Source organism: Lygodium microphyllum, chromosome 26 (genome assembly GCF_053477565.2).
Source record: "Lygodium microphyllum isolate KBCC chromosome 26, Lygodium_microphyllum_v1.1.10, whole genome shotgun sequence".
Lineage (NCBI taxonomy): Eukaryota > Viridiplantae > Streptophyta > Polypodiopsida > Schizaeales > Lygodiaceae > Lygodium > Lygodium microphyllum.
This window is the reverse complement of record NC_141160.1, coordinates 39848396-39871985: the sequence shown is the minus strand read 5'-3', so window position 1 is coordinate 39871985 and position 23590 is coordinate 39848396.

The following is a 23590-nucleotide window of genomic DNA, read 5'->3' as shown; positions in this document are numbered from 1 at the left end:
ATTGCTCTTTGATCAGGTTCGTAGTTCGCAAATCTGTTCCACGCATTGTCATGCAGCCCTATGAATTCTGAAATAGATTCCAAGCTTGGGTGTAAACCTATGCTTGGTGTGAATAGGTCCATAGTTGCACTCTGCTTATGCCCCAATCAAGTGCTTTGCATATGCCACATAAACTCACCAACCATTTATAAGTTCACATATGCGGTGTCCATCCAAACAAAATGATATCCGTCCACACATTTTGTTCACATCTCAAGGAGAACATTTGACCCTTTGGAACATCCATCCAAGCCAATCTGAACTGACCCTTTGAAACATCCAATCAGAAATTGACCCTTAATTACAAATTTTTAAGCTTTCAAAACATTTAGTTTTGCCAAGTGTTCACGACCTTGAATGTTATCTTTCTTGGCCATATATTCCAAAAAATGGCTAAATTTCAAGTTTTTCTTAATGAAAACCATCAATTTTCTTACATTTCAAATAGAAAACCTACTAATGACATGATTCTTAGCCCAAAAACTGCTCACAATTCAACATTTTCCTCTTTTCCATTCAATGGGGGGGAAAGTTTCTCATGAGCACTAGTTTCGGCATTAGTTTCTCCAAATCCAATGGGGAAAAAGTTTTTGTTAGCACTAGTTTTGTGTAACGTACCCACCCTTGATTATGTAATGAATAGCGTTTTAGTAGTTGCCTAGAGTTGACCTTCTAGCCGTCGCCATCCATACTCTAACCAAAATGATCGGATTTTGTCCGGCTAGTTAACCTTAGGTCTACCCCGCAAGGGAAGCGTCCTGTTGTTACCAACGAAGAACTGACCTGAAGATTTCCAATCGACCTAACAGTCACCTATCAACAACTAGCTCACATCCGGAGGTGTCCTTCGAGAGGCTTCTTGTCCGAAAGGAGCGACTTCCATTACCCTTGGTTCATGGAGTACAATGTTTTTTTCCAGTACTAGTGAGGATTTATGAAATCCCTCGCAGTGCTCTAGCACATTCGCCTTACATTTCCCCTAAGATAATTTACAGTTCGGGTTCTGAGACCAAACCCTAGGTAAGTCAGCGAATCGGCCCTTCCTCGACTTTCTTCCTAACGTTTGTTTTTTAGAAAGTCTCTCAGCTAATCGAGTCCACCTTGCCATAGGACTGGATTCGTCTAGAATCCATCCACCCGCTTCCCTCTATGAAAGTTCTTAATTATCTAATTACCTACCACATTACGCGAAACACATAAAAACGATTTCATTAATTAAAAAGAATCCTTTTATGCACTGTTGTTCGTTTGCGTAATTTACTCATGGACATACAATTAGAATAAAACAAAGTCATTGATTATGTTCCATAAGTGTGTTCTCCCGCCCATACAGGAGAAAAATTACAATTTCATGTGTTGTCTCATTCGGCACATCTGCACGTCACCAATATCAAATCCACCTATAGCTAGCATTTTTAGGTGTCCCAAGTAGAATGTGCACCATACATGGGACCAAGTAGTTCCTAGGTGTGTAAAGGATTTACTAGCCAGAGCCCCCCTAGCACCCTCTCCACCTCCTACTTAATATGATCCCTGTTAGGAGACCTCTCGCCATTGGAGCCGTCCATGCTTCCACGACGGTCAAAACATTTCCACTTGGTATGGGGATTCAACACCTATCCTTGGGGGAGGTATAGGGCTCCTCAATTTTTATCTCTTCCAATACTTAATTCAATCAGGATCTAATCTAGAAAATCACAAACAAGATTGATGTCTTCAAGCAGTTATGACTTCAATCAATCATGCAACTTTCAAGTGATGATGAATCTAGTAGCAATCGACACTTGAATTTCACATAATGAACTCTTCCCCTTGGAATTTAACTAAGGATATCTAGATTTTGGGGTCTCTAACTTTCCACTTTAAGGTTTATTCTTGTAACCAAGTTTCTTGGCCTTAAGTCAATTTCTTTAACTTAGAGTTATTTCTTTTTTTTTTTTTTAATCTTCTATTAGAGCTTCTAGATTAAAACTATATCCTTGGCTAGTTTATTTAGGGTTTCGTTCTTAGTAAATTCGTCTTGAATTCACTAGTCTTCTTTTCTATGGGATTGATATTAAAATTCCTCATGATTTCTCTTGAGTTCTAGGTTTTCATAGTTCCCCTAACAGTTTCTAGCCTATAAGATGTTTTAATAATTTACCAAGTGAATACTCTAAGATCGCAATATTTCTCAAGAGACTTATCTTATTTCTATTGAATTGGGATAGAAATTTTTAGAAGAACCTGTGGTATCGTGATTGATAAAGGGTTGTTATCCGCACCCGTGACTCCATTGGTGACTCCCGTGCTCGCAACTCCAACTGTTGCGTCCACGTTATTAGGGTCATTCACGATTTTGTGCTTTTGAATTCTTTTATTTGGGGCAATGACGGAAACATGATTCATAGAAGAAGAAGAACATGATAGTAATACCGGTTGGCAAGGGTGTAAGACTCTCGATGATGATGATTATTATTGTAGGATTCAATGATGTAGGCCTTGCGGATGGTTCTTCTTACCTCGTGGAGAGCAATACTTTTCTCTCTCCAGTACACGGAATAGAGATGATAGTAGACGTATGACTTCTAGCCGGATTGATATAATAGGATAAATTTCATCAATGTCTTCTCTTCTCAAATTAGAGTAGAAGAGGATGAGAGACCTTATGCGTATCCCCTTCCTTGGGTTGAATGCAATGATATCTCTTCGTCTCACAGAATAGAGTCTCCTCCTTCTCTATCAACGTCTCGTCCTCGTCAGGATTGCTCTTATCCCCTTCCTAGTCATCCCTAAGTCCTCAATTTATAGTTTTGTAGGGGGGTAAAAGAGAGGACGCTTGCTTTTTTTAAGCGTTATTTGATGGCATCATTTATAACAAAGAGAGAACACTTTCTTTTAGCGCTTCTGATAACATCATTGATTATGTCAGAGAGGGAGCTCCATTTTTGTAGCGTGAATATAAAAATTTACGAATCTATGGGCAAGCACCACGTGGTGTGTCATCAGGCGGCCATCACTCTAAGGCTTACGACTAAGGCAGCAACCAAGGCATAGACCTTGGTATCTTGGCCTTGACATACTTGGCAACGGGCTACGAAGGCTTTGTTGGTGCCGTTGGCTTCGCATGAGAAGCTCCCACTAACTTGTAAGAAAATATTCCCGAGAGGTCATCCATCTCGGCAATGTCGTCACCCAAGTGCACTTAACTACCAAGTGACTATCCACTAGGCTAGTTCTTTTTGTTGTTTTATACTACAAACATAGTTATAATAAGCTAGTCTTGGAAGGGTCTCCCAAGTCTTTCTTCCATGAAGAACTGGCATATAATACCTCATTAATAATAATTATTATCTTCATAATGAGAGTCAGTTTCATAATTAGAGCTAGTTTTTCTTTAATTGTGCAACATAACTCAATTTTCTTTGGAATGTATATGCACATTAAAATAAACTAAGTAATGGGAACATTACATTCTTCCCTCCTTAGAGAAATCGGGATGTCCTCATCTCAAGAGAGACTCGCGGTATTATTTCATAAGGGTTATCTCATCGACCCAAGTGGCATCCTCTTCAGGATAATCCTTCCACTGGATGAGATATTCTCTAAGGGTCCTATTCCTAAGGATTCTTTCTTTTACATCCAAGATTCTCTCAAGTTGAAGTTCAAGTAAACCTTAGCTCGGCATTACAACTTGTTGATCATCAAGAATATAATCAGGATTAGGCACATAGGGCTTCAAGAGAATGACATGGAATACATCATGAACTTTTGAGGTTTCAGGAATTTGCAGCTTATAAGCATTAGGTCCAAGAGCCTTTATGACTTTGTAAGGTCCATAATATCTTGGGCTTAGCTTCTTGAATTTTTCCTAGGATAAAGAACTCCTCTTTGGGCATACACATATAAAAACCTTGTCCCCTTCTTGGAAGATTCACTCTTTTCTCCTTAGGTCAACATAGGCTTTCTACCAATCCTTGGCAGCTTGTGTATCTTGCTTGATGGTTACGACTTGTTCATCCATCTCTTCAAGCATCTTCTTAGAAGCTTCAACCTTCAAGATAGGGTCGGAGAAGTTTAGCAGAGTTAGGAATTCTTGCCCATATAGAGCTTGAAATGGGATCATTTGAATGCTTTGATGATAGGATGCATTGTCGGCAAATTCCACCAAAGGTAGATATTGTATCCACTATCTAGGTTCTTTGCAAAAATATGCTCTAAGTATGTCTTCAATGACTTGATTTACACGCTCTGTTTGCCTATCAGTTTGAGGGTGATAAGCTGTACTAAAACAAAGTTGTGTACCGAGAGCTTCAAATAATCCCTTCCAAAAATGCGAAGTGAATAGAGAATCATGATTGTTGATATTTCTTTTTGGTAGTCCATGAATTCTAAAGATTTCTTTGACAAATAACCTGGCAATATCTAAGGCTTTATAGCTGATTTTGACCGGAATAAGGTAGGTAACCTTAGTCAACATGTCCACAATTACCATGATTGAGTTGTATCCTCCTTGCACTGAGGGTAATCCAACTACAAAATCCATACTAATGAATTTCCATTTCATTTGTGGAATATCAAGTGGTTGTAGCTTTCCTGGCAGCTTCACTCATTCGATCGTTGGAAACTCAAGCATTTAGTTACGTATTTAAGTACATCACTTTTGAGTTTTTCCCAATGATAGCTTTTCGTAACTGCATTGAGAGTTTTGGCATAGCCAAGATGTCCTGAAAATGGGGAATCATGAGCTTCCCATAGAATCTTCTTCTTAAGTTCTTGACTTGAAGGAATACATAATCTTGTCTTGAAGTAGACAAGCCCTTCGTCAATGGAGAAGTTAAGATACTTTGTCTTAAGCTTGGGATTTTGTTCTTTATTCTGAATTTCCTTCAGCATTTGTTGATATTTGGGATTATTATTTGCCTTCTCCTTGGCTAGCTCGATGATGGGATTGCTAGGCATTGATATCATTGTAGCTAGTGTTTGAGCTCTAAGAGGTTCTTCTAAGATAAGTGCATTGAGAAATGATTTGTGGCTTAAAACATCTGCAATTACATTCTCTTTGCCCGATCTATATTTGATCTCAAAATCATACTCTTGCAAGACTTCAATCCACCGACGTTGCCTCATATTTGGATTTGGTTGAGTGAAGATCCATTTAATACTTTTATGGTTGGTTACCAGTGAGAATTTCTTTATGAGTAGATAATGTCTCCATAACTTGAGAGCGTGGATAATTGCAAGTAATTCCAGGTCATGAGTAGCTAAATTTCTCTCATGAGTCTTCAATTTTTTGGAGGAATATGCTACTGGATGTCCTTCCTGCATGAGTATCCATCCCAAAGCAAGAGAGCTCGCATCGGTCACCACTTCGAATTCTTTGCTAAGATCGGGTAGTTTGAGGATTGGGGTTGTGACTAAACTTAGCTTGAGTCTGTCATCAAAGCTAGACTGTTCAACTTGGGCGTTGGGAGTAAAGGTGCCTCCGCCTAGCCACCCGTGTATTACTACACTGACAGTCACCACCACTGCACACTACAGGTGGCGGGTGCCCGTCACCGTCACTTTATTATTTATTCTTTTAGTGACAGTTTGAATAAAGGAAGGCCTGGTCACACATTGTGACTGTTGGAGTTCCCATTTCTTGTCTCTCTCTTTCTTGCTCTTGCTCTCTTGCCATAGCTCTCGCGTGCAAGCTTCGATCCTTCTCACCTTTCAACTGGTATTAGAGCTCGGCTTCCCAACTCTTGAGCTTGGCTCGTGGCATTCTCAGCTTCCCATCGACTCCCCACTCGCATTGGGTCTCCTTCCCGGCAGCCATAGCTCATTCTCTTGAGATCCCATCACTCCTCGGCTTCCCGAGCTTCTTCCCGGCCTATTGAGGCACCATCAGGGCATTGACATTGAGGTATTGCTTCATTATTTCAGAGATTTATTTCAGTCCACATGTCTAGGTAAACAGGGCATCCACCATTGAAGCTTCCAATCTTCATATCTCTTTGACATTGGTTGTGGGCTGCTAGAGGCTTGTTCCAAGGCCTCTTTGGCTCATGTTTGAGTCCTCCAATCTCTCCAGACCTGCCACATGGACCAGCAGGAGCAGCAACATCATCACGCAAATTTGTGCCTGATTCTGGACAGATTTCATTCAGCCACCATTAGTCACTTCAATTCTAGCTCCAGCTTGGCATTAAGCACTTGTTCGGGCTCCATTTCAGGCTTTTCGCACATGTATTGATACTTAGCATTGATCCTTTGAGATTAGGCATTGGTTTGGTGGCTGAAAACAGTGTTTCAGGACTGTTATAAACAGTCTACAGACATTTGATGCTAGTGCTACATTCATAGTTCATGCCTATGCTTGTTTGGGCATGACTACATAACCGGTTTGATGCCTATTGCATCCCGATTGATTGGGGGATTGAAGCTACATGTCATGCTATGATTTTGGCCTGATTGTGGGGTTGGAAAATACATAGTTTATAACAGTAAATGCATGCTGAATACTCTCGGGCTGAAGCTATCTTTCATGCTTTGACATATGCCTATTGGTTTCGGGTGTATGTCTTGGGTTATGCTATGATGTATTGATCATCAAGGGACGACTTTGAGCTTGTCATTGGATCTGGATGCTTTTGGAAGCTTGAGCTTATTTCAGCCCACACTTATTGACATCGGTCTATGCTTGACAGTGGTCAGTGCTTTGATAGTTATATGCTCTTTGGGTACATTCTTACCCAACGCCTATGGCTTGATGCATTTGTCTTGGCACAGTGTACCATGTACTTGTTGAGATTTAGTGCTCTCTAAAGACTCGGCTTGGATTCTCATTTGCTATTCTGGAATTTTGTATTGGATGTCATTTTGGTTGTCAGAGATCTTTATTGGAATATATGTCTTGCTTATGGATGCTACCTATAGTTGCTTTGTAGCCGTCATGCTCTTGGGATGCTATTGAGGCATTGTCTTGGTTACCTGTCTTTGGTACTTTGACTTGGTTTGATTGAGCTGTTGCCAATGGGAGCATCTTGTATGCTTGACTGACATTGAGCAGGAGGTTTATGCTATTTGAGCATTTTGCAAATACTTGAGACTTTGGGATCTCTTACACTTAAATGTTGCATGGTTCATGCACTGATATCTTGGAGTTGCTTTTGACCTGAGCTTGGGCTTTGCACTCTTGTGAGCATACACCTCCTGGTGTCAGGTCTTGCCAGTGTTATGTATACTTTGCCCTACTGTCCAGGGGGTATGCTGACGGATGCTTTGGTGACATGTTTGGGTGTTTGCTCAGGGTCTTGATGACTGTTTGGTGCTGATTTATGTCCGTTTATGGCTGGCCATGTCTTGGCTGTCATTTATTGACTTGGTGTAGTGATTTGGTCAGCAATTGACTCTCACAGTACCATACTGTCATTTATTACAGCAAGCATATAACTCCAGACTGACATGGATTTTTCATGATGAAATATTTTGAAATGATGTACTTTCACTAGTACTTGGTGGGCAACATCTTTGGTTACACTTTTCTCACCATTTTCTCTCGATTTTGGTCATTTTTTTATCATTTTCTGCAGTAAACAGGAAGCAGTTTTGAACTGTCTGCAGTCTTCCAGCTTGCATTATGGCGAGTTCGTCCACTAATCATGCTATTTTCAACATCATTAAGCTTGATGGTACAAATTACTCTTATTGGAAGAGCCAGATTTGGCAAGTGTTGGTGCAGAAATCGCAGATCAAACCATTGAGGTTGAGCGGGCATCCGCCTGCAACTATGCCAGATGAGAAATGGCTTGAGCTTGATGAGTTATGCAAGTCCACTATTGTATTATCTCTCACAGAACAGGTTCATTACAATGTATTTGAGGAAGAACAGAGTGCATGGCAATTGTGGGATAAAATCAAGAATCTCTATGACAAGAAAAGTCCAGCAAGTCAGATGTATTGGCTGAAGCAGCTTATGGATTTGCGCATGAAGGAGAATGTGACTATGTCTGCTCACTTGAGCCAGTTCCATGCTATACTCAAGAACTTGACTTCACAGGACATCACTTTTGCAGAGGATGTCACTCCTCTTTTCTTGCTTGGTACTCTTAATGAGTCATGGGATGTATTCCGCACTGCATTACGTGCCTCTACTACTACCTTGAAATTATCTGATGTTGAGAGTGCTCTTCTGCAGGAAGAGGTTAACCGTAAGAATTTGGATGCCTCTCGTGTGTCGCATGCTATGACAGTTAGAGGTAGGAATGATGGATATGGAAAGCATGGCAGTGGCAGTGGCCGTGGACAGGATTCTCAGAAATCTCGATCTAGGTCTTGTGGGAAGTCACGTAGCAAATCCCGTGGCAGGAATGCAGATGCTACTTGTCATCATTGTAGGAAAAAGGGCCATATTAGGCCACAATGCCATGAACTGCGCAATGAAAGGCGCAAAGATATCGGGAAAGACAAAGTGCAGGATAAGTCTTCTGATTGCAGCATAGTGCCTGCAAAGTCCAGTGTTAAAATTGAAGAGATCAATGTTATGCAACTTGAGGATGTTAATGATGATTATATCCTTGCAACTTTTTCTAGTGCTTCGCAGATGACAGAGATACACTCTATGTATGCACAGTGTTGGCTCTTGGACTCAGGTGTGTCCTTTCATGTGACACCTTACCGAGAGTGGTTTCATTCATACTGTACTGTCTCGGGTTCTGTGCACTTGGGTGATGACAGGTCTCTTGATATTGTGGGCATTGGTGATGTTAGGCTGCAGTTTCCTTTTGGCAGCAGTTTTGTTATGCAGGATGTACATCATGTACCTCCTTTGACACGCAGTCTCATGTCAGCTGGATAGCTTGATGACACAGGTTATCATGTATCTTTTGGAGACTCTGCATGGAAGATCACTCGTGGCAGACTTGTGATTGCGAGAGGTGCCAAGGCTGGCAGCCTCTATCCCTTAATTGTATCCACTTCTTCCCTTGATCATGTTTTGTCTGTGGGTTCTATCCCATATGTATTTCTTTGGCATGCCCGTTTGGGCCATATGTCTTTGAAGGGAATGAAAATGCTTTCTAGTTTGCAGTACTTACCGCCCCTTGATTATGCATGTTTTGATTCATGTGAGCATTGTCTTTATGGCAGGTAGACTGGGTCTACGCATCAGAAGTCTGGTAGGCCACGCATGAGTGAGCCCTTGGCATTGGTACATTCGAATGTCTGTGGGCCCATGCCTTGTAAGTTTATGGGTGGTGCAAAGTATTTTGTTACTTTCATAGATGATTTTTCACAGAAAATTTGGGCTTATCCCATTAAGCTGAAATCCGATGTCTTGGCAGTGTTTCAAAGATGGCTTGCATTGGTTGAGAACCAGTTTGGGTATATGCTAAAATGCCTAAGGACAGATAATGGGGGTGAGTATGTCTCACGTGCTTTTGAGCAATTATGTGATGAGAGGGGTATTAAGCGTTAGTTGACTACCCCCTACACCCCCCCCCAGAATGGTTTGGCTGAGTGGATGAATAGAACCATCCAAAAGCGTGTACGCAGTATGCTTAGCCATGCAGGCCTACCACAGAGCTTTTGGACTGAGGCAGTTAGTATAGCTCTGCATATCATAAATAGATCACCTTCTAGTGGTTTGGATTTCCAGGTTGCAGAGGAGGTATGGACTGAAAAACCTCCCTCTTATGCGCATCTCCGTGTCTTCGGATGTGAGGCATTTTGCCATGTGCCCAAGGACAAGAGAAGTAAGTTGGATCCTAAGAGTGTCAAATGCATTTTCCTTGGTTATGGGGATGTAAGCGAGATGGGTTACCGTCTCTGGGATCCGCAGGTGCGAAAAGTCATTCGCAGTCATGATGTAATCTTCCATGAAGACAAGATGCATAGGCAGCCTGAGAGAGTTGTTGAGATCCGCAGGGTCATATTTCAGGAGGAACCGAGAGCTCCCGCATAGCCAGTTGGACAGCCTCTAGCTGCAGTAGATGCTCATGGTCAGGGTGTTGAATAGGCAGCTGGGCAGGTAGCAGAGCGTGCCGTGAGAGGGTCTGCTAGAGACAGACATCCACCTGATAGATTTCAGCCCTCGATGCATTATGTCTTGGTTACAGATGTAGGAGAGCCTTTCACTTATGATGAGGCTATGCGCAGGGGTGATAGTCACTCTTGGGAGAGGGCTATGCAGTCTAAGATAGACTCCTTGCAGAAGAATGAGACTTGGGATTTGGTTTTCGTGCCTAAGGGCAAGAAGGCTTTGCCATGCAAGTGGGTGTACAAGTTGAAAAGTACCCCTGGCCACCCCAAGCCGACATACAAGACTAGATTAGTAGCAAAGGGTTTTAAGCAGGAGCATGGTGTGGACTTTGATGAGGTCTTTTCTCCTGTGGTTAAGATGACCACCCTGCACTTAGTCTTGGCTTTGATTGCTCAGCTTGACTTGGATTTATACCAGATGGATGTCAAGACGACTTTCTTACATGGGGACTTGCATGATGAGATTTATATGGAGTAGCCTAAGGGCTTTGCAGAACCTGGCAGGGAGCACCTAGTGTGCAAATTAAAGAAAAGTCTTTATGGCTTGAAGCAGGCACCTAGGGAGTGGTATCATAAGTTTGATGCCTTTATGCACACACAGGGCTACAGCAGGAGTGTTATGGATTCGTGTCTTTACACAAAGAAAGCCCGTGATAGTTCTTTATTGATTTTGGTACTCTATGTGGATGATATACTGATAGCAGGGAAAGCTCATGATGAGCTAGATGCTCTTAAGGCTCAACTCAAGAAGAGCTTTGAGATGAAAGATTTGGGACATGCCTCTCACATACTTGGTATGCGCATTAGATACAACCGGCATCAGGGACTCCTCTACTTGTCACAGAGGGAGTACATTCATAAAGTCCTTGAGCACTTCTGCATGCAGGACACGTAAAGCCTATTGGCTATCCATTGCCTTCTTATGTGAAGGTATCAGAGGGTGATTGTTCGAAAACAGATGAGCAGAGGGCCGAGATGGCCAAGATTCCCTATGCATCCGCAATGGGCAGTCTTATGTATGCCATGATAGCCACTCGTCCAGATATTACCTTTGTAGTTGGTGTTGTGACATGCTATATGGCTACACATCGCAAGAAGCATTGGGATGCCATGAAGGGTATCATGAGGTACCTGAAGGGCACTGCAGATATGTGCATATGCTATGGCAGCCAGGATACAGGAGTCGTGGGATACACTGACTCTGATTATGCAGGACATGCAGATAGTAGGAAGTCCACTTCCGGCTATGTATTCACCTATGCTGGAGGTGCTGTTTCTTGGATGTCCAGGGTGCAGAAATGCACGGCCCTTTCTACTATAGAGGCCGAGTATGTTGCAGCCACTGAGGCTTGTAAGGAGGCCATTTGGTTGGGTCATTTGGTTTGCTGACCTTGGTATTGATGCTATCCCTACACTGCATTTGGATTCTATGAGTGCTATTCAGTTAGCCAAGAATCCGGTCTTCCATGTGAAGACGAAACACATTGAGATGAGATATCACTTCATATGTGGGGTCATTGAGGATAAGTCTGTTGACCTTGTCAAGATCTCGACTGACCAGAATCCTACGGATCTACTCAGAAAAGCCTCTCTACAGAGTGCTTTGCCTTCCTCAAGAGGTTGATGGGCGTGGGATGAGATGACGTCTTCCTCATCCTGTTGTACATGTGTACATGTTGTACTGTCTTTTTTCCTTTTTTCTTTTCACTCCTCACTAGGGTAGATTCACCTTTAAGTGGGAGGTTGTTGGGGGTAAAGGCACCTCCGCCTAGCCGTCTGTGTATTACTACACTGACAGTCACCGCCACTGCACACTACAGGTGGCAGACGCCCGTCACCGTCACTTTATTTTTTATTCTTTTAGTGACAGTTTGAATAAAGGAAGGCACGGTCACACATTGTGACTGTTGGAGTTTCCATTTCTTGTCTCTCTCTTTCTTACTCGTGCTCTCCTGCCATAGCTCTCGCGTGCAAGCTTTGATCCTTCTCACCTTTCATTGGGTCCATTTAATGGCAACATGCTTCTTCAGTAGGTTGGTGAGAGATACACCAATCAAGGCATAATTCTTGATAAAGATTGATACCATGCTATTAAACCCAAAAAGCTATGAACTTCGCTTACAGTGGTTGGAGGCGGCCAATCTTGTACATCCTTGACCTTGGCCACTCTACTGAAATTCCCTTTGCAGAAACCATAAACCCTAAATACTCGATTTGCTTCTTAAAGAACACACACTTTTTTTTCTTAGCATACAGCTTGTGAGTCTGTATTGTCTCAAGAAGTGTTCGTAGTTGTGACTCATGACTTCCTTCATCCTTGGAATATGTTAAGATATCGTCAAAGAATACAAGAATGAAATAATGCCAAGAGGCATATTCCACGGTGGATTCCGTGAGGTTTTTATTCTACGGTGGATTCTATGAGGTTTTTTGGTGGATTCTGTAAAACTATATTTATTTGCTGGGGCTCGTACACAAGGTGGATTCCTTGTGCGAGAAGTTGACAGGGATGCATGTTCTTTTCAGGCGTTAGATTAATTTAATGTGCACGTGGGTGATACCGTAAAATACATATCAAATGAATGGATGTTTATGAGTTTAGAGTGTGCACTCGCATTAAATTAAGGTTAGGACAGAGTTCCAACCTATTTAATTATTTTGTAGATGAAGACTGCTAGCTATTCACTTTTGCGGGTTTTATCTTATTGTTTTCTAACAATTGTGAATGCTTCAGTTGATATGTAGAGCAGGCGGTGGTGGTGTTGGGTAGCACCGGACAATGGCGTGAATTCAAAATACCTAGAAGAATTACTATTTTTAATGGACACACACCTTATCACTAAAGGTGTGGTGCCAATATTTATTTAGACGCACTTATTTATTAAAGCACTTGACAAACATTTATTACTTTATATACGCATAGGCGCTCGATTAAATATTCCATTATTTGGTATTTGTATTTGGGTACAGCCCGACTTTTGGATGCCCAAACACCTTACTTTATATTCAGGAAAAAGTAAACAAAAAGCATGCTAATTGTAAAATGGGCTATTTTTTAGCTTGGAGATAAATAAATCCATAAATACATGCCTTATGAAGCACTCACACAAGGCATGGGGGCAGATTGCACCCAATTTGTCTTTTTGTCTCATGTCGTGCAAATTCTTTGGTAGCTTTTATGAATAATTGTAGAGTTCTTTGTTCTTGGGGACCTTCCGGCATTCACTACACATGCATACAACACCCAATCTGCACACCAGTGGTATTAGAGCGAAGCTGAGATCAAGGGCTTCCAATCGCTAACCATCTCGTGCAAAGGTGAAGCTCCTAGAACGAACAGGCTCTACAGGTTGTCTTGTGACGAACTGATAATACAGGCATGTTCTTGGCAGATAAGAACCCCCTGTTGTGCTCTCAGATAGCGAAGGACATCTCCCAGGAGGTGGAGGACTACTCGGGAAGCTCCTTTGTGAAGATGTTTTTTCTCATATGGAAATTGCTAAGTTTTATGTCAATTGTCAACCTTATTGTTTAAGCTTATAAAGCTTAAGCTTTAAAACTCTTCAATTTTATAATACGGCATGTACTCGTAGCAGTTGTCACCATCAAGAAGATATCACCGTCCTGTCACTGATAATTCGAATTGGTTAAGCTTTTTCTTTAAAGCTTTAAGCTACTAAGCTTTATTAAGGATTCAAATTCAATCTTCAATCTCCTATCTAGCGGTTGTTCACATGGTGTTACTCCCGAACCTATTTCGTAGTCCCAGCAAGCCTCTGTTCCCACCTTCAACTTGGCAGAGTTGATTCATAGCAAGCAAACTGTCACGCGCAGTCTATGCGAAAGACTATTTCGTTTGGAAGAATATTGTAAAAGCAAAAGGCCATTTTAAAAAAAAAGTAAGCCTTGTAAATCCAAATTTGAGCTACGCTCATCCTTCTAACAAGATTTCGAGTGTGTGAGGTTGTTTGAAATTTTTGTAGGATGTCCGATCATCACATGGATGATTTAATGGGCGAAGGTGATTTGCCAGAGTCGACTATAGAGAAAAAGTTGGACCTAATCATGATGCAACTCCAAGAAGAGTGAAGAGCATGTCAAAATTTGCAAGCACAACTGGCTACACTTCAATGATCCACTTTCTATCAAGATGGAACGCAACCTAAAGATGTTATTTGACGTACGATTGATGTGACACTTGATGCAAAGTCTCTCAGGAAAGAGGCCAAGATAAGTTTAAAAAATTTCAAATTCCGTACATTTAATGGGCAACGTGACTGCAAAATTGTTCTTGCTGTCAGTTTGACGACTATTTATATGAAGTGCAATATATTGAAAAAGATAAACTTAAATGCGTCACTAACCATCTAGCAGACAGAGCATCATTATGATGGATTGTTGTCTGCAAGAGTGTTGATTGTCCCTCTACTTGGGAGGCCTTTCAAAAGAAATTTTTGTAGAATTTTCTTCCACCTCAATTCCATGAAAAAGCTATCAAACAGTGGGATCTCTTGCAATAAATAGATCATGAATCCATCCCGCAATACACTGACGTTTCTAGAGTGCCTTACTTCAACTTCGAATGCTTAAAGATGTTCCTGAGGCGACCCACAAGTGCAAGTATATGTCCGGTTTGCTTGGTCACTTCTATGCGGAAGTGAATATGTTCAAGCCAAAGACTTTGGAGGATGTGATTTCTTTAGCATATGATGCTAAGGATAAAATTTGTGGACAAGAAAAGCGACCGCAACAATTATCGATTAATGATAACTTTGGTACAAAGCAATTCAATTTTAACTTTCGAAGATTCAATCAAAATCTCTTTGCTTCTTCTTCTTTTCGTAAACCCTAGACTCGACCTCCTGCTTTACCATCAAACACAAAATCAAACCCTAAGTCTTTTCTCTAGCCAAATCCCAATATACCCAAATTTCCAGCCATTATCTTCACTGAAGATGACGATAATATCGGTGATACTTCAGATAGTTTACCAGATATGCCAAATCCTCATTCATTATTAACAATGAAATATTTTATGCATGGTCAAGAAAAGATTGTTTTATATGATGATGGAAGCACGCATGATTTTATTTCTACAAAGTTGGTAAAAGAATTGAATTTGCCTATTGTTCCAACTCATCATCGCATAAAGGTTGCATTCTTAGGCACTAGATACAATGGTACACAAGAAATGCATGATTTAGAGATTAAAATTGGTGATTATGTTGAGCGTAGAAATTTCTTAGTTGTGCCTTTGCAAGCTAGTGATATTATTTTAGGAATGCCTTAGCGTCACAAATATAATCCTGACATAGATTATTCCACACATTCTATTAAAATTCATCTTAATGGAAACCAAATCACATTACATGGATAGCACACCTTTGATAATCGTAAAGGTGAGCACACACTCAATAGCCAAGACCCACGGATCGCTTATTGTTCAAGCGTTTCAAGCGAGCACTAATGGCTACCTCTCACATAGCCAATGCACTATTCCTCTCTACAAGTGTAGTGAGCTTACCTTGATGCTCGATTGAGTTGCTTCCTCTCTTTACTCCAATAGCTCCACGATTCGTGATGCGAGCTCAAGCATCCTCATGCCTCTTCCTTGAAGCTCCATCCTCCATAGCCATGCGCAAGACGAGAGAAGAGAAAAGGGGAAGAAGAGAGCGGATGGTGGAGAGCTTCAACTCCAAGATCCCTCACTCTTACAAGCTCAATCCCTCACATTCCCTTCCTCAAGCACTCACAAGCAAGCAAGAGAAGAGAAGAAGAGAAGAAGAAGAAGTTTCCACTTTGCCACACACCCAAGAATGAGCTCTCATTCACTTTTTGAACTTTATATACAAAGCCCCAAATCCCTTTTGGGTGGTCATCCCCTTATCCCATTTTTTACACAACTGGCCCTTTTTTCCATTGTCCTCCTATCTTCTTAGCTTCCTTCCTACCACCCATCTACCTTTACAATTTGCATGGGTGAGAGCCTGGTGTTCTTAAAATAAATCACGGTGCGCCTTGCACTCTTTTTCAAAAGTATTGAATTGTGCTTTTTCTTGTGCGCCTTTCTCCTTGATTTAGGATTTTTCTGCACTCCTTGCGTTCGTCTTCCATTCCACTTTTGCCTTGGCCTTGCCTTTTGCTTTTTATTTTCTAGATTTTCCACCTTGTTCGTCTGAGGGTTAACATTACCCCCCTTCTAGTTGAGTGCCAGTCCCATAGCACTTGCTGGGCGGTGAGTCGAACGGTGTTGTTGGGGAAGCCATATGCTTTTAGAGTTCGTATATAAGCCGTGTTGGAGTGTGTGTTGGAGGGATTCATGAAACTGGAAAGCCTTTGAGTTGGGAATGAGCCCTAGTGTTGGAGGGATTTATGGAACTTGAAAGGCCCTTGTATGAGCCCTGGTGGAAGGTGTGTTGAAGGGATTTATGCCTTTGAAATTGAAGAGAAAGTTAGGCGAATCCCTGTGTGAAGAGAGACAGATATTTGGATCCATTTTTGAAATTGAAGATAAATTTGGACGGATCTGTTGGTTGCCCCTCTATGTCTACCTTCTTCGGCGTTGTTCTAAATGAGCTTCTTCATTCACTTTTTGATTGGGTTGTTGCATCTGCCCCTTGCTTTGTTGTGTCTACGTGGTGACATGCCACAAAAGACGCGGAGTATATTTCATGGATGATGGGGTATCTGGAGTTGGTGGTTGGGGCCTTTGTTTGTACGTGAAAAGAAAAGAAGGTGTACTACATGGGGTGTGTCTGCTTGACCGTGGAGTGTGTGGTGCCAATGCTTGTGGAACTGGGAGATGGGTCACCTTGGGGCAAGCCCTTGGTGGTGTCCCACACTTGAGGACCTAGTTGGTGCATTTGGAAGGTGTGGTGTGTGGAGCTTAGGGTGATAGGTCTAACCATAGGTGAGTGTTACCTCCCTAGGTGTGTCTTGCCCTTGCTGTGCCCTAAGCATGTGTCATGGGGGACATGGCTAGGTATGGAAACCCTAGGTGTAGTGTTTGTGGTATGCAAGGTGCTTTTTTTAAAAAAATTATGTAGATTCAGATGCAAGGGGTACTCTTAGGCTCTACCCTAATCTTCCTCGGACGAGTTGCGAGGCGGCCTTAGGGATTTAGTCAAAAAGGTGTAGCTCTGCAGGTATTCCTTGATGTTAGCCTTCGCATTGAGAGGTGTGGTTGACAAGAAATGATGGTTGCACCTTGTAAAGTGGATATCATTCATGTCTTTAAGGATCCTCATACAAAATGAGGGAAGCAAGGTTGCAATCATCATGAGCCTAGCCATAGCGCAACTATCTATTCCTAGATTAATGTAAAAAAAGAGTAGAGGATGGTGGGCTTCCTCGGTTGTTGGCTTTTGTTTAAGCAGAAACCTAATGATCCTAAGGTAATTACAAGTGGTCGTGAAGGCTTGGGTTTGGGCAGGAAGAGAAATCCTCGAGGAAGCGGCTAATGGAAGGGTGCAAGTCCCCTGCTCTAAAGGTCATGTATTCCGCGGGAGTTGCTACATTGACATTGCAGATCTTTGAAAAGTTGTACTTGCCATGCACCCCCAATCATAATCCACTTCGTGTCTACGAGGGTAGAGGATGTAGATAGGATCATTCTGTTCTTCCTGTAGCGTGCCATAGAAGGCCTTCCATGCTTCAAAATTGGTATCCCAAATCCTCCTCCGCCACTTTGGATGCACCTCGTAGCCTTGGATGGTTTTGGGAACCTGATAGACCTTGTCCTGCCAGTAGTCCGTAGGCTCCTGCCTCCATTGTGTAATTACAATACTGCACTCCTCGACCCATCGTTTTGTTAGAGTATTGCCCAAACGAATGATTCCTTCCACTACCTCCAGGGATAAGACTTGGTCCAAGGCTTGTGGGTAGAGGAACAAGAACTCAAAGGGTTGGGATTGGAGCTCCTATTGTTGCTAGATAGTCAGCTCCTGTAGCCACGGGGTGGTGATCCTTACGTGGTGGCATGGGCTCGTCAGGAAGCTGTTGTGGCCGTGCTTGTGTCCTCTGTTGGGCTTGCTCCACAAGTTCCCGTCTTCTTCTTCTTGTAGCAATAATGCGCTCAGGAACCTGGGCACCCTCTAGCTCTTTTGGGGGTAGATTAGGTAAGGGTGGACTGGCCTCTTTGATTTGTAGTTCTTCTTCGAACGCTTGCTCGAAGTCCGGCCCTTCCTTGGTGTCTTGTTCCATAGTGAGTTGGATTGGGGGTGGATGGGGCTACTCTTGTTCCTTGAATCCAAGTTCCTTGAGCTCATTGGTGGAGAGGCTGGCTTGTTGCAAGTAGCTATGTTGCTGCTCCTTGGTTATGCCCATGATGGTTGGGAATGTGCACTCTTGCAGGCCATACCTTAAAGCTCTGGTTGTCAATTCCAACTTCCTCTTCATTCTCTCCACTGAATCCTCACCTTCAACTTGTGTGACATAAAGCATAGTGCTAAAAAAGGCTTGCCTCTGCGTGTTGGAGCACACTTTAGTGGCCTCAGCTCTGGAGTCTACGAGCACCCTCTCGCACTCCAATATTACTAGGCGCTCTTTCAATCCTTGCACTCTTTCAAAGTTGCATCTTTCCCACTACTGTGCCTTTTCTTTTAGGTTTTCCTTACTACTGGAGTGGCAATCCTCGTACTCATCATTAGAATCGGCTCCTCCTATCTGCTCGTCATCACCTAGACTCTTGTCTCTAGCCTATCCTTTGTTGATGACTAAGGCCCAATTGTACATTAAGTTCAAGTCATGCACCTTAGTCCATTTCCACTTAGGATCGTCCAAGAGGTCTCTAAGGGGATTGAGATTAGCAGTGAGATTGCTAGTCAATTTGCCCGCTAGATACTCGAGGATCTCGTGCAATTCTAGCCTATTGCTAGGAACATGGGAAGAGATAGGTCTAGGTTGGCTGCTTGAGCTCTTAGCCATCATACAGAGCGGTACTGCAGGCTCCCTCCTTGACACACTCGCGGTTTTTGTAGCCTATTTATACGTCTCCTCCTCGTCTAAGAATGGGAGATCGATGGTCGCTAGGACGTGCATCCAATCTCACTCATCCTGAGGACAAGGGACGTATTTGGTTAGGGGTCCATGAGACTTCCTTATTGGTGTATCACCCCTGAGCATGGCAAAGATGGCATCCAAGTCAATAGGGGTCGTCTTCCAAGTGTCCATCTTGACCTTACTGCTTTCGTTCAGTTCCTTAAGAACATTAGACCGTTGCCCTAGTCTTCAATGACTCGAGTGTTCCTCATCCAGGGTCGACCTAACAGAATGTTGTAGTCCAATCCCTTCATGACAATGAAGTTCACAGAGAACTGGACACTTGCGATCTTCACTCGCCAATTTTTTAAGACTCAAAATAGCCTTACTTTCATTTCGTTAGCTAGAGTTACATTGAACCTAGCGGTTTTGACAGGTGGGTTTCCCCAAGCCTGGAGCACAGTATGGCTCAACACACTCACTCTTACCCTGATATCTACAATTCCCTTATGTGTGATGTCTCCTAGGGCTAGGATAGGCAAAACTACATGCATCTCAGTGCCTTCCCAAAAAGCATTAACGTGTAGTGACTTCGGCACTAAGTGCAGTGTCAAGCTGGGTATTTGCGTGACTGCATCATAATCCTGCATGTCAGCGGGGCAACATGCTCCATTGGTTCTTCTACCCAGTGTTTCAAATCCTACCATAGCATGGGGTGGTGTCTGAGTAGGTCTCCTAAACTCAGGGCCACTAGGGTGGTCACTAATGTCGTGAGGAGATTGCTGGTTGTTTGCCTTTCTCCTAGGTTTTTGCTCCTTGGCCATTGGTCTTGATTGATCGGTTGGCCTGTGGCATCTAAACTTGGCCTAGGTGGCACCGCCTATGGCATGGGTGCGTCTCTCGACCTTGGTCGTGTGCAGGTGAGGCTGGCGTGCTGACACTAGAGAGATCCTCGATCTCATCCTCTAAGGTAGGCTCAGCATCCTTGAGGTGCTCCTTGGCATCTTTTACCCACTCCTTGACTTTGGTTATTATCTCAAGTTGGTGCCTAGGGTGGGGATACTCCCCTACCTTTGAACTCCCTTTCTCTGCCATCTTTGGAGTAGTATTTTGTGCCTCTGCATCTGTGATCTTCTTGCTAGTCACTAGCATTGTCGCACCCTCAGTCTTAAGAGTGACCTTTGCGTCAGTCTTTTTCTTCCTTCTCCATTGGCTCTTTTTTCCTATTGAGGTTGCATCTACATTGTTGGGCCTTGGCAGTGATATGCATGCCTACTTCGTCTGTGCTCTGGTCATGACATGCACCAGGATGGGTGTGTCCTCGCTGTCAAATGGCTCGACTTTGAATAACCACAAGGGCACCAAGGGCACGTTTGTTAGGCTAGGGGATGGCTTTTGTCTAAGGCAATTAGCAAAACATGCAAGTGATGCCGCACTCAACACATTTGAGGCCGGCTTTTTCCTTATTTTCTTGTTCTCTCTCTGGACAACATGATGAGATGTGGCCTAGGTGACTGCAAGTCCAACATGAGATTGGATCTTGGGTCAGCCCTGCCAACCCTCTTCCCCTACCTCTACCTAATGCCATCATCGGTACTGGTCGATAGTCTAGATTGCTCTCTTCGTCGTACGAGATGTAAGAGTTTATGTAGGGTTCATCTTTGTTAGGCTCCTCCACGCAATGGACTGGAGCATCACTCAGTGGATGGGTCACATAGGGTCCTGGTGGTCAAGGTATGCCCATCGGGTTGATATCCGGGTTGATCTCCATCCTAGGGATGACGAGCTTTGCATCATTTGGTGCTGGAAGTGCCAGCTGGGCTCCTCTTTCAAGAAAATTTGGTGACCTATTCCCCAGGTATGGTGGGTTGTACTACTAGACATAGGGGAATCTCCTAGGCAAATAGTGCATGACATCATGGCCAAATCTACCACAATTTGTGCAAGGCCTAGACCTAGGATCCTAGCACTTGGCCGGGAGGTGGTTGCCACCACAATGCATGCATTGGACTTGTGGTTGTGTTGGTTTCCTCACTAATTCCTACAGTTGTGCCAACTCCATCCTCACCTCGGCTAGCTCTGGCCTTGATCTACACTCTTCCCCCTGTCCTGCATGCTAGGAGTTGATCCCTCACTGGAGGTGGTGGTCCTCTTTGAGGTCCTCTAACTGGAGTTGTCAAGGTTCAAACTTTGAGAGCTTCTCTCTCTCAGCTGGTCATCCATCCTAATTGCTTTGTTGAAGACCCTAGCTAACACGTCTTGCTACAAGCTAGAGTTACCTGCCAAAGCCTTGTACAACTCCTCGCTGTGAATTCCATTCATGAATACGGTGGAGACTGCTCTTTCATTTGGTCGCTCATTCGTGGGGATTCTCTTGAAGAGGCTACACACATGAGTGACGTAGTCTCTTATGTCCTCCTTGTCATTTTGACTGACATTCATCAGTCGAACTATGAGATTATTAGAGTATCCCACTTTTGAGAATCTCTTAATGAAGAGAACTTTTAGTTGGGAAAAGTTTGCCCGCTCTGCCATGTCTAAGCTGGTGTACCATGTCCTACCCTTATCGCCTAAGCAGAGTCCAAAAGATTGGGAGCATTGGGCAAGATCTGTGAGACCATTGGCCTTGCAAACTTGCTCGAACTGCTCTACGAAATTGTATGGGTCGCTACTAGGTTGATACTTGTCCAGTTGCTTAGCTACCGCATGGATTTTTGACTAGCTCTTTGCCCCCTAAGTAATTCCTAGGCTTGAGAGTAGCGAGGTCACAGTGTTGCTACACTCTGTTCAGCAGCAGTGTTGTCGATGAGACGCTTGGTCACAAGCTCACTCAGCGTGAGGTTTGTCTCTAGTGCTTTCTCTCTCTCCATGGTTGGTTCTGCCTTGATTTTGCCGACTAAGGCTAGCACACATTGAGCCTCGAGCACATCTATGTCTTGTTGCAGCTTCCTAGTTCTCTACTCGTGGTTGTAGGCAGCTATGCCCTTTGCAGTGCTCTCCTAACCACTTTCCTCTCTTCCTCCAAGCTTACCACTACCTCCTCCACTGGCCTTTTGTGGACCTCCATCTTGGTTAGCATGTTGTACTCGTTGACTATGTCTTGGACTTGCAGTTATGTGGAAGAAATCATTGTGTGGGGTACACCTGCAAAATGATTATGCAATTCTAGCTATCCCCCTTTCTTGTTTATGACCTAATATGGCTCTACGCGTGGTCTCTGGTTGCTCCTAACGATTGTCCGGGGTCTATGCTCCTCCCTCTATGCTCTATCAAGGCTAGGTTACAGTCTAGAGGCCAACTTTGGGCTACACGTCTAGTCGGCTATGTGACCGGGCTCCTAGAGTTTACCTCTAGGCCATATAGTCACAGTTTCCTCTAGTTACTGGCTTTGGAGAGCCAGGGTGGGTTTCCAGGGGTGTTTTGGTTTCAATCCTGGCTGGCTCTGAGCCATGGAATTGTTAACCGATTTTGTATTTTCTTATTCTGGTTTGCTGGTCTAATTCCCAAAATTGGAATGGGTGGTCCGACTGGACTAGGTCTCATTCCAAAGAGTGGTTTGATTGGTAGTTGGTTCTAAGTCCAATGGTTGGTCCGCGATCATAGAGTAATCCGATTGTTGTGCGTGTTCGATTGGGGGTCCGACTGGACGGGCGGTCTGGTTAGGGAAGGTTTTCCGATTGGAAGGGTGGTCCAATTGGACCTAGGGCGGCAATCCAACTCGTGGAGTTGGATGGTCCAATGCTCCTAGAGTCAAATGGTCCGATTGTTTGACTCTAGGAGTTGGACTAGGACATAGTGGTCCGACTACGAACCCGACGGGGCAACACGATGATTTTTGGTCGATTTCTCCTAGCGCTCATCACGGCCCCCTATCATACCTTCCAGATCACATCAATGGCATACAAAGAAGATCGTTACGTACCTAGATCGGTCGAAAACACTAGAATCAAAGTGCGTGATCTCCTCTATAGGTCTCGCTCTCTCTCTCTCTCTCTCTCTCTCAAGCTCTCCTTAATCTCTCAAATGTGAAGTGGGGTCTTCCTTGCCACTCCTGGCCTCTTATTGCCCTGCCCAGGTCTGCATTCACCTTAATCTTGCTTCTCTTACTAGCATTTAACCCAAAATTTCATTTTTTGCCCTTCTTTTTCCAATTTCAGCCTGTTATACAGTAGCAAAAACCCCCTACTATGTGCTCACACTGTTTTGATCCTATTCTACCTAATGCAAGCAAAAATCACAAGATAGTGTTCATGCTTCTTTAGCCTACTTATCTACACATCCAAACCCAAAAATAATTACTTGTTTCTGATGATTAACATGCCTAAATCTCCTATCTACCTCAAGATCTGATTTGAGGATGAAACCCTTACTTCGATGCTCGATTTGAAGCATGCAAGCACTCAAACTTGAATCCATTTGTCCCGACAACGGAACCAAAATGTAGAGGCGAGCACAAGCTCAATCGCCAAGACCCACGGACAGCTTATTGTTCAAGCATTTCAAGCGAGCACTGATGGCTACCTCTCACATAGCCGATGCGCTATCCCTCCCTACTAGTGTAGTGAGCTTA